At 39.5% G+C, this 14,116-nt stretch overlaps 1 protein-coding gene across 1 annotated transcript in view; it reads right to left on the bottom strand.

Moving 5' to 3' along the window:
- ADCY5 (adenylate cyclase 5) overlaps positions 1 to 14,116 on the bottom strand; it is a 226,410-nt gene that overhangs the window by 96,121 nt on the left and 116,173 nt on the right. The gene's annotated exons all lie outside the window — the stretch shown is intronic.

The following is a 14,116-nucleotide window of genomic DNA, read 5'->3' as shown; positions in this document are numbered from 1 at the left end:
TCAGTAAAAAATATAACTCTACTGGTAAATCTTGTTCATGGTAATAATCCAGCATCTTGGAACTACTGTGAAAAAAATCTATTTAAAAATGCATCATTACTCTGTTTGGTCAGCTAAGAACTGTGCAGACAGATCTGACAGAAGAACACAAATACTTCCATGCTTGTATACCTATATATCTGAGATGAAAATATGTCAAAGATATATTAAAACTATTATTTCACAGATAGTGCTTAAAATATTGAAGGGAATGTGTTAGTATTCATGGTTTTTAAGTACAACTGAAATCCATTTTTTATCTAGTTACAACTCAAAAATTTATTTTACTAGATAAACAAATCGTGTCTTTCACGTTTCTGACTACAGAAAGAGGTGATAAGTCTGAAGCATATTCAGACTGGACAACTATGTAGGAAAAGCATCGCTCTACTGCTTCTACATGGATTATGTTTTTTTAATAAAGCAGTCACATATCTTTCCCTGAAAACCAGTATTTTTTTTACTTAAAAAAAAATTTTAGGAAATAAAAAAGTCCCTTGCTGGAATTTGGTTTCAAGCAAAATGTTCAGAACTGCTTCTAATGGTTTCATATAAACATTTTGCTTGACAGAGGTCAAAATACAATTTACTGAGAGCTGCACAAGCTGTATTGTATCTCCCTTTGAGACCAGACTTTGAAACACCTCCCGTTTCTTCTGGGGGAAAAGAATGTCAGACTTGCTACACCCTCCTAAACAGGGATCCTGGGGCTATTGTCCAATGAATCCAAACACACACCTCACCTCTGGACTTTTTTACTGCAGGGGAAAAAAATAATTACCAGACCAGCCCACTCCATGAAAACGCAGGGCCAGGCTCGGAAAGGCAGCCTGAGCGCGGGGCAGCCGTGGAGCCCTGAACCCTGCGGGGGCTGCTCAGGACTCCCCAAGTCAACGTCTTCGCTGCCATCTCATTAGAAGCAAGCACGAGCGTGCAGCCCGCGCAGCAGCGATCTCGCCGCAGCAACCCCGCAGGGATCGCTCCGACGCTTCGGCTCCATCCATGGGCTAAGCACGACAACCGTTATTTTATTAACGAGGCTGCCCTGAAACTGAATTTGGGCAGGAAATCTCCTCTTTCAGTTCAAAACAAGCAGTATCTCACAACTGCGGACAGGCGAGGTCCTCCAGCCTCTCTGCAGACGGCCCCCAGTAGATGGCAACACTCAAACTCGTGAAGCTCCTGTACTGCAGGTGCTGCATTTTGGGCTGCTTCTCTGCACCCCACACATGTGGATACTACTAAAACACAATAACCCACCAGTTGTAGCTACCCAGTGGTGATTATCAGCACTACCAGTTATATGTATCTGCAAATAACCGGTTTCCAAGGAGGAAACCACTACTCATCCCCGACAGATTGTTCCCTGTCTCCAAAGCGTCCACACACTGAACAGAGACAGGACTACCTAAGGAGCAGTTCGCACACATGAACATGCAATACGCCCTGCTCCTAAGCTCCTAAATTCCCCTTCAAGTTATTTTCTCCCTCAGCTCTTTTTAAGGCTGGCTGCATCCTGACAGGTCCAAGGTCCTCCGTCTCTCCTCCAAGCTAATCACACAGCAGCCGATTGCCACCCACGGCCTGCCCTGTTACCTTAACACAGTGCTGCAACCAACGGGCATTTGATGGTGTATTTTGCTGATAATGAGGAAAAATGTGGACTTCTAAAGGATTAAAAATCCTCCCCACAAAATAATATAAAAAATACTAGTGCTCATTATCATGTAAGAGGAAGCTTAAACAGGGAGCACAAGCAGGGCTTTCCTAGGAGTCCTGCTTTAGAGCTGCACTGACTGTGACTGATAGCCTGCGAATAACACTCCTACCAGCGTGATACGATTATTACAAGCTCAAAGGGGTTAACACTAAATAGCATCTTCTGCATGGCCAGATTACAGCAAGACACCCAAATCCTCTCTATTGGAGCTATTCAGTTGCACGGTAAGTGGAAAATTTGTCAGCACACGGAAAACAACATAAGCACACACCATATATCTGAAATGGATAAAGATGAGAACAGAGATGATTTTCAGGAAACATTCAGTTTTCTCTCTTAATCCCAAGAAGCTGAGACTTCATTTCACTTCTAGTTAACAACGCAAATCCAAAAAAACCTCCCCAAAACAGTGACTTGAATTGAAACTCTTGCACCAAGAACAAGAGGCAATATGTGCGTTAGATGGCAGGCAACACACCTGGAGTTAGAGCAGCAGAGAGGAGCACCTCAGTCCTGGAAACAAACTCTGTACGGGCACATCTCGGTGCCAACAGAAAGTGCCCCCAGCGAGGCTTACCCCTGAAGCTACTGTTTTTATGATGATGCCTTAAAAAGCCAAGCTGCACAGCCCCAGGCATGCGATTCCTCCAGAGATCAACATTGTCAAGCCAGAGCACAAAAAGCATTATCAAACTTGATACTCTTGACAATGCTTGTGGAACCCACCGAAATTTAATTCAGCACTAACTGACATGATTTTACACAAACCCAGCGGGCTTCACAGACTGATTTACAGGGCAGATTCAGATGACCATGCTTCATGAGGTAGGAATAAAAATTGCACAGCAATGTAATTTTTAAGTAGCAAGGGACAGACATCTGTATTCATTCCATTAAAGGGAAGCTCTTCTAATTCGCAGCATGGCATACTTGTGACATGCTGAAACATAAGGGGGGAAATTACAGTGTAGAGCTGAGAGCATCGAAGATCTGCAGAGATTTGAAACTCAAGCTCCTACTATTTGCAGCAGCACTTGTTAGTTAGGTAAGAGCATTTTGTTCAATATCTGTTCAAACCATCTCCTTCACAGGTATTTAAAAATAAATTAAAGCAAAAAAAGAATCAAAGATTTCTTATCACATTAATTTTTTTCACAGTGTCTGTCTTAATAAAATAAATTTGAGTCCTGTTTGCCAAATGGCACTACTTGCTTATCAGCTTCCTTGCCATTTTGCTATGGTAACGAGATTCAATCCCAGGAGGAAGAGATGATGTAGATATTAAAAAACTGATTCCCTAAGCTCCATGGCCTGAAAAGCAAAAACATATTATGGCAACTATTTCAGACAATCTGTGCTTGAAGAGCTGTTCAAGGCAATGGGAAAATACAGTTGTCTATTTTGGAGCCGATTTCCTTCTCCTCTGCCTATCTAGAGATTCAGACCAGGAAGATTTCTACCTTTCTGATTTTGGAAAATAATAGCTTATAAAAGACTATTTCACTTACATATTACTCCTAGATAAGTTACTAAATAGCCTGCAGTACTGTCAAATTTGAGCATTTCACAAACTAATACATCTGTTCTTACAACATCTGTGTGTAGTGGAGAAATGCTATTGTCCTGCCTTCACTGAGGCAGAGCTCTTCAAAGGTAATTCAGGATCTAAAAGAAAAGCTATGTACCACAAGGGTTTTTCAGAACTCCCCGAGACTTCTTAATTCTCCTGAAATAAAAGATGACTTGATCTCAAACAGCAGAACAGATTAGACAGTATCTGGTCACTTGATTTTATCTCGCTAGCAGAACACCATAATGATTTTGTTGAATCTCTTGCAGGAACCTGTTTTCAATATTTTTCCCCTTGGCGATCGAAGGAAAAAAAGCCATGGAAACAGTTTAGTTTCATGTGCTCTGGGAGTTACGAAAACCTGATATTACAAAATCAAAATCTCGGGCTAAATTTGGCCTGACGCCCATTACAAAGTTGATGTTTTTGGAGTTTCAGGAAAAACTTAGGAAGAACCCTCATGTTTCAGTAACTCAGAGCAGAGCCTTCAGGATCATCAAAAACACAATAAAATATCAGCTTGAATCAATATTGCCACTGTTCTCCGTACTATGTTTCTATTCAATTATTCTTCAAACACCAGATGCTATTCAATATGTAATTAAGAGACAACAACATGCTTAGGAGGGATAGCGTCAAGATAATTTTTGTCAGTTCCTTACCTTTGCCAGAACAAAAAAGCTGGCTACTGACATGAAAAAATGGGCTATATTCCTCTGAATATCACAGCTTATTATAACAATCACAGCTTTTTAATTGTTTTTCCCAAGTCGCTCTGCTTTGGTAACTTGATGCAAAGAGCTTTGGGGTTATTTTTGTTCTGAGGTCCCAGCACTAAGCCATTCTCTGCTACTTTCTAATACCACTTGGTAACATTTTATTTTTCAATTTACTTTTCATTGAAATCAAAATATTGTTGTGATATTTTTATAAAGTCCCATTTTGAAAACAATCCCATTTTAAGTTTTTAGTGTGGGACAGTAAAACTGGCCAAGGAAAAGGAAAGCACATAAATGGAGATTAAGAAGCCATGCAAAACAATCTAGAGCAAAAAACAAATTATATGTCCCTTCTCTCCGGAGTTTGAGGCTGCTCTGCCTCTGCTTTCCAGCTCTCGTAATACTCACCCAGTGGGAAATATTTTGTTAAACTGATTATCAGTGCAACAGGTAGGTTAAAAACAGATACGACAACCGCGTTTCTAGACTACATTTCATAGTGGTCGTACAGTGAATTGACAAGTTGGTCCAATTATTAACTGCAGGGGCAAACGCTGAAATAAGCTTTACTTCTGGGAGCTCCTTTTTTTAACTGTGAAAAATTGTTATAAATTCTTTAATACTTATCTGAAACACAAAGTAAGAACCAAAAAAAGATGGACTACAAAAGCTCCATCTAGCCAAGCTGCTTCTGTAACACCTGTGTGAGTGATACTGAACTGGACGTACAGATACATTCTGAAGTTGCAAAAAAATAAAAAGCATAAACATTATGAAGAATGTTTTTGTTAAAAAGTGGAAAGCAAAGTACAGATGATGCTGTTTTCTAAACACTGTCTCTGAGCAGCAATTAACCCTGTATTGCCTCTTTATATACTACTATCTAATAAAAGAGTTGGAGCAGCTACAGAGCCAAAGGCATATTGAAAATTAAAATGAAAGACAACATCTACTGGATCCAAGATCAAATTACTCATGTATTTGTGCTGTATATACAACAACATATTTCATTTCCCAGAGCTAGAACTAGCACAGCACTTGTAGATTATGCTAGAAAGATAATTAAACAGTTAGAGTCATATGGTCCTCTCCCAGGGCTTGGTCAGTAAAGAACAAGATGGGTACTAAATATAGCGCGAGAAGAATAAAGCGCAAATTAGGAAATAAGGAGGGTTTTTTTTAATATTAAATGTAACAAGCACTTTTAATGAATACTTGAAATAACAACAACAAATATTAAGTCAATACACAACAATCTAAGAACAAGTTTTCTGGAGCTGCTAGATGGGGCCTTCCCCCTCCATTCTGCTGCTCCAGTGCAACAACCACTCGCTGGGATCCCAAGCAGAACAGAAAACTGATTATAACCACTGTCTTCCAAAGACTTCTCTAACTGCATTTTATGCTACCGAAGTGAGCTCTAGAAATTTAAACACTTCACTAAGTCATAGTATAATTTAACAATCACAAAAGTAGCAGAACTTATCAAATAGCGATGCTCTACATAGGCAGTAGATCAGTTAATGTTGAGAACAAAAAAATTCTTTGCAGAAATACTTTGATGCTCTTTTTTGATATTCCTTCTGTTTGGGAAACCTGCAAGTAGCAAAAGCTGCCTACTTCAGTCTTTCCAACTAAATTCTACATTCTGCATAAAGTTATCTTGTGAGAATGAAGCACCAGTATTTGGGCTGAAAACTGTCAAAGAAACCTCATGCCACCTATGAATATCTCTGTTCAAGAATTCAAATAAATGAAAACATTACACTGATGCTATCCATTTCTCATATTTCAGGGATCATCTCACTGTCCAAGCCCTGGTATATGCTGATCACTTAGATATGATGCTCTGTCCTCTCAGGGGAAAGCTCAACAATAATTTTGGCTCCCATAACTTTATTCTCTCTTCAGAAAACAATTAATATCCTATTCACCTTTTAAATACATAGCTGCAGATATAGACATAATGCACTACACTCCTCATCCAGAGCAAAAAATTAAGATTTTGATATTTCTTAATTCTTACAGTTGTTTCAGAAGGCATCAACATTTTTGTTGCTTTCTTAATTTTAATCTCTCACCCCTTATTCTACAAGGCTTTCAGTTGTTTACCGATTACTGTAGTTGCAAACCCTCCATACACTCTTTCCCACTGCTGTTTTCATTGTTATACAGAATGCAGACACATAAAGGACCGTGGTTACGCTTTGCTATTATAAACAAAAACTTTAAATCGAAATTTTATTAAAGAACAGAACATTACAGACACAGATGTATTTTTAGCAAATGGCTTGAGAGGAAACATTCCTACAGCAAACTGATAAATTTTACTTCCCTGTAGATGGCCTTTTTTTTTTTAAATAAGTTTTCCGCTGGGATTTCAGCGAGATCACATTTTCTTTGGTAACTGAGTGACAAGGTGCGGAGGAGGAGAATATACTGTCCTGACAAAATCTTGGCGTAACCCCAGCTAAGGAGGTATTTCTGTGTCTAAATTTTCCTGGAACCCTGTCATGATCCCAGCTCAGTACTCTCTATATGGGAGCACAGCCTGTTCTGGGAGGAAGTGCTGCCTTTGGCTAGGAATAAAATGGTAGAGGAGGAGATTCCCGGGTCCTATTGTCCATCCTCACCGAATTGCCGTAGCAACCAAGTTTCTGGGCATCTTCATGCTTAACATATTTTATGAGCTACAAAACAGCCATGGTTTTCACACAGGGATCCTTGACAGTGAATCAGACAAAGTCCACGAGAGACGACAGCATGGGGAGCTACCACCCAAGGGCAAGGAGCTTGACAGAGATTCAGCAGTGGCCTTTCAGTGCAATGAGATCCTGAAACAACCTGGTCTGCCTGTACTTTCATGAGTCTCCAGAATGCTTCTGAAGCTAGCAAGAGAACTGCAATTAATATAATTATGAGGACAAAGGTTCAGAAAGGTGGTTGACTTGAATAATCTTCTGTATCATACTTCCTTCCCTATCTTTTTTTTCTTCCATACCAAAAAACATGCCAGTGGTGAAGAGGATGTGAGGGAAGGAAGAAACCAAATGCTGAGGTTTTCTATCAGACCTAGCTAAAACTAGGCCACTACACTCGAATGCACATGCAATGTCAATTAATATATGCCACCTTACTCATCAAGCATACATTGATTTGGTCTACGATGGGATTCGGATTTTATGTGGTTTGCTTTTCTGCCTTTTTTTGTTTGTTTGTTTGGATCAGGTTGTACCTGGCAGACAGTATTTCATGCAACATCTCAGCAGAAAAGACCTCTGCAGCCTGTCTGACAAGATCCCACAATCATCCCTGCCGCTAGCTGCCCCCTCCGTCCTCCTGGCAAGGGGCACTGGCCCTTCCAAACAGTCTAACTGCGGCCAGCAAACACGCTTTATTGAAGTATTTCTGCCAAGTACAGTTGTTTCCAGTGGCTATGAGAAAAAAATATCCCTGTCAAATAGGCAAAAACACGATGATCCGCACCGCTCTGCTCCCTGCAGTTGCAGTGTGCCCTGGTCCTTCGTGTTTCTGGGAATATCTGTGGGAGCCCTGTACTCAGATAGAGGCAGTGCATCGCCCCTTATCTTCCACAGTCATTTCAGTACAGGCATCACCTCCAGGTCACTGGGAAAACAAAAATGTTTATCTGGTTACATGAAAGTCTTATTTATCTGGGAAAAAGGAACATTCTCCAATTGCTCAGCAGGCATAAATGACTGCCCTAAATATGGTCTGTGAGATATAAAAATCATTATTTCCCAGGCATTTAGAGTGTGTGTTTTTTGTGGGGTGGTGAATGAGGCTGGTTTTGTGTGTGTGTGTGTGTGTGTGGGAAGAAATACAAAACTGGAGAAAGAGCAGAATAGAGATGGAATTTTTTGTTTTGTTTTGTTTTTAAATAAGACCTCCTTTCTTCTTCTGTTGCTGGATTTCAAGTGAAGTGGAGGCAGCTCGCCCACAAGATGGGCTCCTTTCTTCTAAAACCAACATATATTTTTAATGCACAAAAATTATCAAGCACCACTAGCAAAGTTTGAAGTCTTGAAGTGAAGCAGCAGCTGTTATGACATGAGGGGAAGGAGCAGCATTTGTAACAGGCAGCAAAGACGGTGCACAGCCATGGCTAAGGCACAAGTGAATCTCTGAGTCATCTAACCGGACCACAACAGGGAGGTTGCGTAAAAGTCTGAGATTCATTATTGTATCTCAGGGCCTGGCTGCTTGAGCAGTTGAGCGTACTGATCTCTAAACAGATTTGGTTTCAGTGATACAAGAACTGCGGGTAGGCAAATTCTCAACCAAATTTTAATGGAGCGCAATGGACAGCTTGAAGGCACATTCCTTGGCCTTGGTCTTTGTCATACTGAATTTCAAAGGCCTCCAGTAAGACAATACAGATTTTCTAGAGAAGCGCTAACAGACTTCAGGATTGTTTATAAAGAAAAGCGTAAGGCAACCTAATGATAATGGTTACGACCAGCTCTGTTTATAATACAGATTACACAAGCACAATTTAGCCTGCATTTATTTCATTATATCCAACCCTTTTCCCTATTCCTCTAGAACTACATTATTTTACTCTTCATGTGTTTTTCATTCTGCCTTCTTTATACTGTAATTCTCATTATTATCCACACTGGATTTTCTTCTCAGCTGCCCAACCCTGTCTTCTCCCCAAAGGCACACGGAAACCCATGATCTCTTGATTCCAGGATCAAATCAAACGAATGAGTATTTTTCAATTCGCCAAGACGAATCTCATTCTTTTTTGACAGCTCCAGCAATTTGGTAACTCCAGTGTTATGTGAGCTTTTCACAGTGTATGTTGCAGGGCACATTTTTAATTACTTTGCCCTATCTGAATGAAAACGTGTTATATACTTTTAAGGTATATGTATTGGAAACCTTGTCCAAGTTCCATTCCAGAAGACTGCATCATTAATTTTGTTAAGCATTATGAACTGGCAGGAAGCTGGATTCTTGAACCAAGATATGCTATAGCCATGGGTTATTTTTGCTAGGATCTTAAACTTACTTTTCTTGCTGTCAAATGTAAAAGAAAATATTGGTATTACAATGCTGCAAAAATTCATATGTTTAAAAGAAACAAACAAACAAACCTCATTTCACTGGATATGCGTGGTTTGGAAGAGTCCTTGAATTTTGACAAATGAAATAAGTTGGGTCTGCTGAGAATTGGGCTGGATATAAAGAAAAAAAATCTAAATTTCTGTAGCTAGTGGAAAAATTTGAATCTGTAAATAAGTATGTTCTTTTACTCTCCCAAAGATCATTACCAGAGATTATGTAGCTGAATAGAGTTTTTTGAGGTGAACTTAAAATAGACTTAATATCATACTGACCTCCGCAAGAGGATACTGCACACCACAGAACTGAACTTTGAAAAACAGCAAATTATGAATTTTTAAAATAACCTAATCTAAGGAAGGCAGAGAGAAAATAAATAGAGAAAACTTTTTTAATTCCAGAATTTTTTGTAACATGGCAGCATGACAACAAAAGATTCGAAGAGACCCCAAGGATTATGTAGTTCATTCTCTACTTGCCTCTTAAAAAGTGTGGTATCCAAAAATTGTTACAACAATCCTGTCAAAGTTTAAATGGCACTGAATAATAGTACTTGCTTACATTACGTTATATACAGTACTTCTCTTAATATCTCCTAAAGAGATGCTCACTCTTTTGGAAGTAGACAGTGCTGATCACAAACAAATAAGCTTGCAATCCACTTGCCCCAGGATCTTCTTCAGCTTTACCACTGCTTAAATATTCAGCCATGGTTTTGCATTAGATATTTAATTCTGAGAACACAGTACCTGTTCACTTATCCTTGTCTAGTAAGCTTTTTGCAAAACATCATTGATATTATTTGGAGATTGATTTGTATACCTCAAAAGAAAATGAGTTTATGAAAAATACTTCAAACGTGGAAGGTAACTGGATAAATAATTACTTAAAAAGGAAAAAAAAATAGCTGAGAGAGGGTTTCCTATCTACAGAAAAACAGGTAGTGTGTCTGGAGAATGAGTCATATAAAAACATATTAAAAATTTATCAAAAGAGAATAATATAAAAAGAGACAATAATACCAAAAGGATAAAAAATGGTGTAAAATCTTCTCATATGTGATCAGTCCTATGACTGTGGTTTGAAATCAGACTGGTTCTTAGCTGTGCTACTGGAATGCGATCGCATTTGTCTGGCCAAATCCAATAGGGAGCTACTAAGTGGCGTTTGATAGGATAAGGATACTGGATCCAGTTCTCCATTCTTATCGGTTTAACTCTGTCAACTTAGGTCAGTTAGAACTAGTGTGATGAATTAATCTCCCAGATTTTATTTCATCAAACACTTCTTAGTGCTTTATGGTAATCAGGCGTAAGCCATAAGCAAATATGAGATACCCTGTCAAGGGCAAAGCAGGTGGTCCCTGAGAGAGAGCAGTGATAACTAATACATCTTCTGGTGCAGAAGGCCAAACGCTCTAATGTGCATCCTGCTGCACAGCTTGTAAAATAACACCAGACAAAAGAAAAAGTGAACGGATGGTCAAAGTCATAACTCCAGATATGCAATGCAAACTCAAGGGAAAACAAAAGCAGAAGAGACTAGGAAAAAAGACTTAACCAGGTCTTTGCTCTCATTGACTTCTATCATCCAACAATGTCTCTAGGACAGTCTTTAAAAGATACCAAGTATTCTTTTGGCCACTATAAAGTCAAACATCTTTCCTAAAAAACACTAGGGTAGTTTCTCAAAATGGTTCCACCTGAAGCTACAGAAAACAATCATGTAACTCTAAAAAGACAAACCAGAAAATATACCATCTCAGACTCAGATGTACCCTTTTGCTTATAACTAGCTAAAAAAACAAACAAACAAACAAAAAAACCCACCCAAACCCTATTCCTTTTTAAGAAGAAGCTATTTCAGAAATTTCTTGCAGAAATCAACTGATAAAAACAACTATTTCAACAACCTGATGCAGGGCGCACTACAGGTAACCCAGAAAGTACCTACCACAGCTGAGTTTGTCTAATACTTTATTACCAGAACCTGGACAAAAATTTCTCAGGTGGTTATTTATCAGTTTGACCACGGTGTTCAGGTTTAACTGAAAATGTCAAATGTCTACAAATTTTTGGAGCAGATATTGTAAAGTTGACGAGAACCAATTGTCTTCATACTGGGGTGGACTTTCTGATATTCCTCTGAAACCCATCCAAGATGTGGCCAATTACAAGATGAAGGCAGTGAGGAAAACCACCAAGGACCATCCACTGTTCTTCATCATCAATATAGACTTAGTCAAATTCAAACAGCTAAGGCTATACCAGCATCAAACGTGCTCAGCCTCACGCTCCTACATGCGATTAGATTAGTTTCCTGGGCAGTCTGTCCTGAAGTTACAGGAGCTGAGCTGGACTGCCTCTGTAGCTGGTCCTCTCAGCTAACACAGTAGCTGACCTAACTCAAAAAAGGGGAGCGAGGAAGAGTGTGGTGGAACCTCAGAAGAGCCAGAATCAAAACCAAACAGGATAGAGAGGAATAGGGAAATGGAGATAGAGAAGTGGAGAACAGAACAGAGGGCATGGACTAGTAGGGCACAGATAGAGAAACAAAATATCCACACTTTTTCTGGAATGATTACAGATGTCTTTCTTATAGAACCTGAAAACAAACCACACTTTTTCCACTGTTTTTTCTGCCTGAAAAATAATTTAAACTCAGTGATAAACTATGTTTACAGCCCCTTCAGCTGGCAGGTCTGTAAAGAACAAAATGGTCGTCCTATTGCTACACCTTGGTGGTAGAAAATACAAGTATTACAAGATTATGTTTTTTGGAGGACTGCCTTAAACAAGGGAACTGAATTAAGGTTGCAGATGCCACCTAAATGCTGAATAAATTTCACCAGCTCACAGGCAAGTTTTTATCAAAACTATGTGTCACATCTCCTAGCATAAGTACCCAACCTCACGGCTTCAATTTTGCCTTAAAATACTGTTTTTACAGTGTAATATTGGTATATGTGATTATCAGCACCAAACACATCAGCAAAAACACTCTTACAAATGGCTGTTTAATCAGTTCTGAACAATTTGTGCTGCTTTTAACCAGAAAGTAGCTGGAATATTAGCACAAATTTTATTGGACTGTCAACACGTATTTGCTACAGGTGACTATGGAGCATATTTACCTTCCTCACTGCTGCAGATGGGTGAGATGCTAGCTATTCTAATTGTGGTTTCATCCAGCTCTGCATACACCAGATCTAAACAACTGGAATTAAAATGCCAGAAGTTGTCTATCCTCAGGAATTAAGGAAGGAAATTTGAGATTTAGAACAACATGAGCAGAAAAATAATGTTGAGTGATTTCCAATTCCTATCTTTTATCCAAAGACTCTGAGAAGGGCGATTTCTTGGGGGACGGGAGAGAAAAGGCAAAATATTTTTTAGGTCTTTCTAAATCCACCATCATACCAGTGTTTAAGCTGTCAGAAGTGGGAGTCAATGTAGCTGACACTGAACAGTGAAACTTGGTTGATCATGAAGCACCTCTTTGCAAGCAGGCGTTCTCAGCTCTGCTCCTGCCTCTCAGCTTGAGGACATAACAACAGCTCCAGCATCAAAGGAACAAAAGATGCACCTGACAGTAAGAGCTTCCACTTCAGGGAGAAAAAGGCCGGCGCTCCAGCTGAGTGTGGACAGAAAACGTGCTCAAGTGAACTTATTCCGAAGGTGTCCAGAAGCAGACAAAACCCACCTACACTGAAAATTACCTTAAATTAATGACAGCAGGTGCAATTCCCTCAGGGGAGGAGGATAATTCTAATCCATGGCATCTCAATTTTTCCCCAGCTTTGCAGAATTGTCTCAGTTCTGCTACAGCTAAATTTCACCCAGCAAGCCTTTAGTCAAGCCCCTTTGTAGCAACTCTGTCCTTGACAGCTGTATCTGACAATGCCCATTTCTTCATGCTATCTCATGATTAAAAAGACAGGTCATCTGCACCCCTGCTTAGCTAACTACGTAGTGTTTCTAACTGTGCACTCCCGTGTTCCTTGACATAGTTTATACAATTATTCAGCACTGGCAAGCATTAGGCAATTAAATATCTTTGATCCCTCTAAACCATTTTCATTTTCACCATGCCGAACTTTTGAATACTTGATAGAGGACACATGACAGGAAAGCACAGCAAGGAGATGGACAATGTGGGAACTTACTCCGGTCATGAGAGAGGTTTTAGGCAAACAAACAATGATCCCAGGCTGCCTTCACGTCTGTCCTTACTAGAATGGGCCACATCTACAATATTTTTCAACACTTGACACCTGCTCAGTGTGTGAAGAAAATCACGAATCAAGGAACCAGCACTGCTTCTATACTGTGCAATGGCCTGAAGCCAGGTAGGACCAAGAAGACCCCAAGAATATGGGACATTGCCAGAGCTCCTCCATAAAAACTTCCTTTCTGCAAAAAGGGCAGTTTGAAGAATTCACATCAAAGTCCTTTCTCTTCCTCTACGGAAGAAGGTTGCAGGACTTCCCTGCTGAGCCAAGAATGGCCTCGTTCCAGCTCACAAATTGTGTCCAAAAGCCCCACCTGCTTTTGAAGAAGAAAGGCCAAGTTCTGCTATTGCTGCGTCTGCACAACGCAAGCAAGGCCAGCTGAAGAATGTAACTCATCACACATTGACTCTTATTCTTCTTATTTGAGACACCAGTCAGGACCACAAGCCTACTATGTCAGCATATTTTCAAAACAGAGTAAGAGAACCTCTACCATTGAATAGCTTATAATTATCAGGTGTTTAACAGTATGTGCTGTCATTTTTCCCTATGGGTCTTCAGATAAACAACAAACATTTCATTAATTCTCTATCTTTCACCTCGTGAAGTCAAGCAGTTCGTTTTAAGACTCGAAATACTGAAAACACCACCACAATTACTTTATTCACATAGAATGTAATTTAAGTCACCGAAGCTATCTACGTGAATTTTTACAACTGTCATACTTTTTTATATATATATAATTT

Source organism: Dromaius novaehollandiae, chromosome 7 (assembly GCF_036370855.1).
Source record: "Dromaius novaehollandiae isolate bDroNov1 chromosome 7, bDroNov1.hap1, whole genome shotgun sequence".
Classification (NCBI taxonomy): Eukaryota; Metazoa; Chordata; class Aves; order Casuariiformes; family Dromaiidae; genus Dromaius; species Dromaius novaehollandiae.
This window is presented reverse-complemented; position numbering and strand designations above follow the sequence as displayed.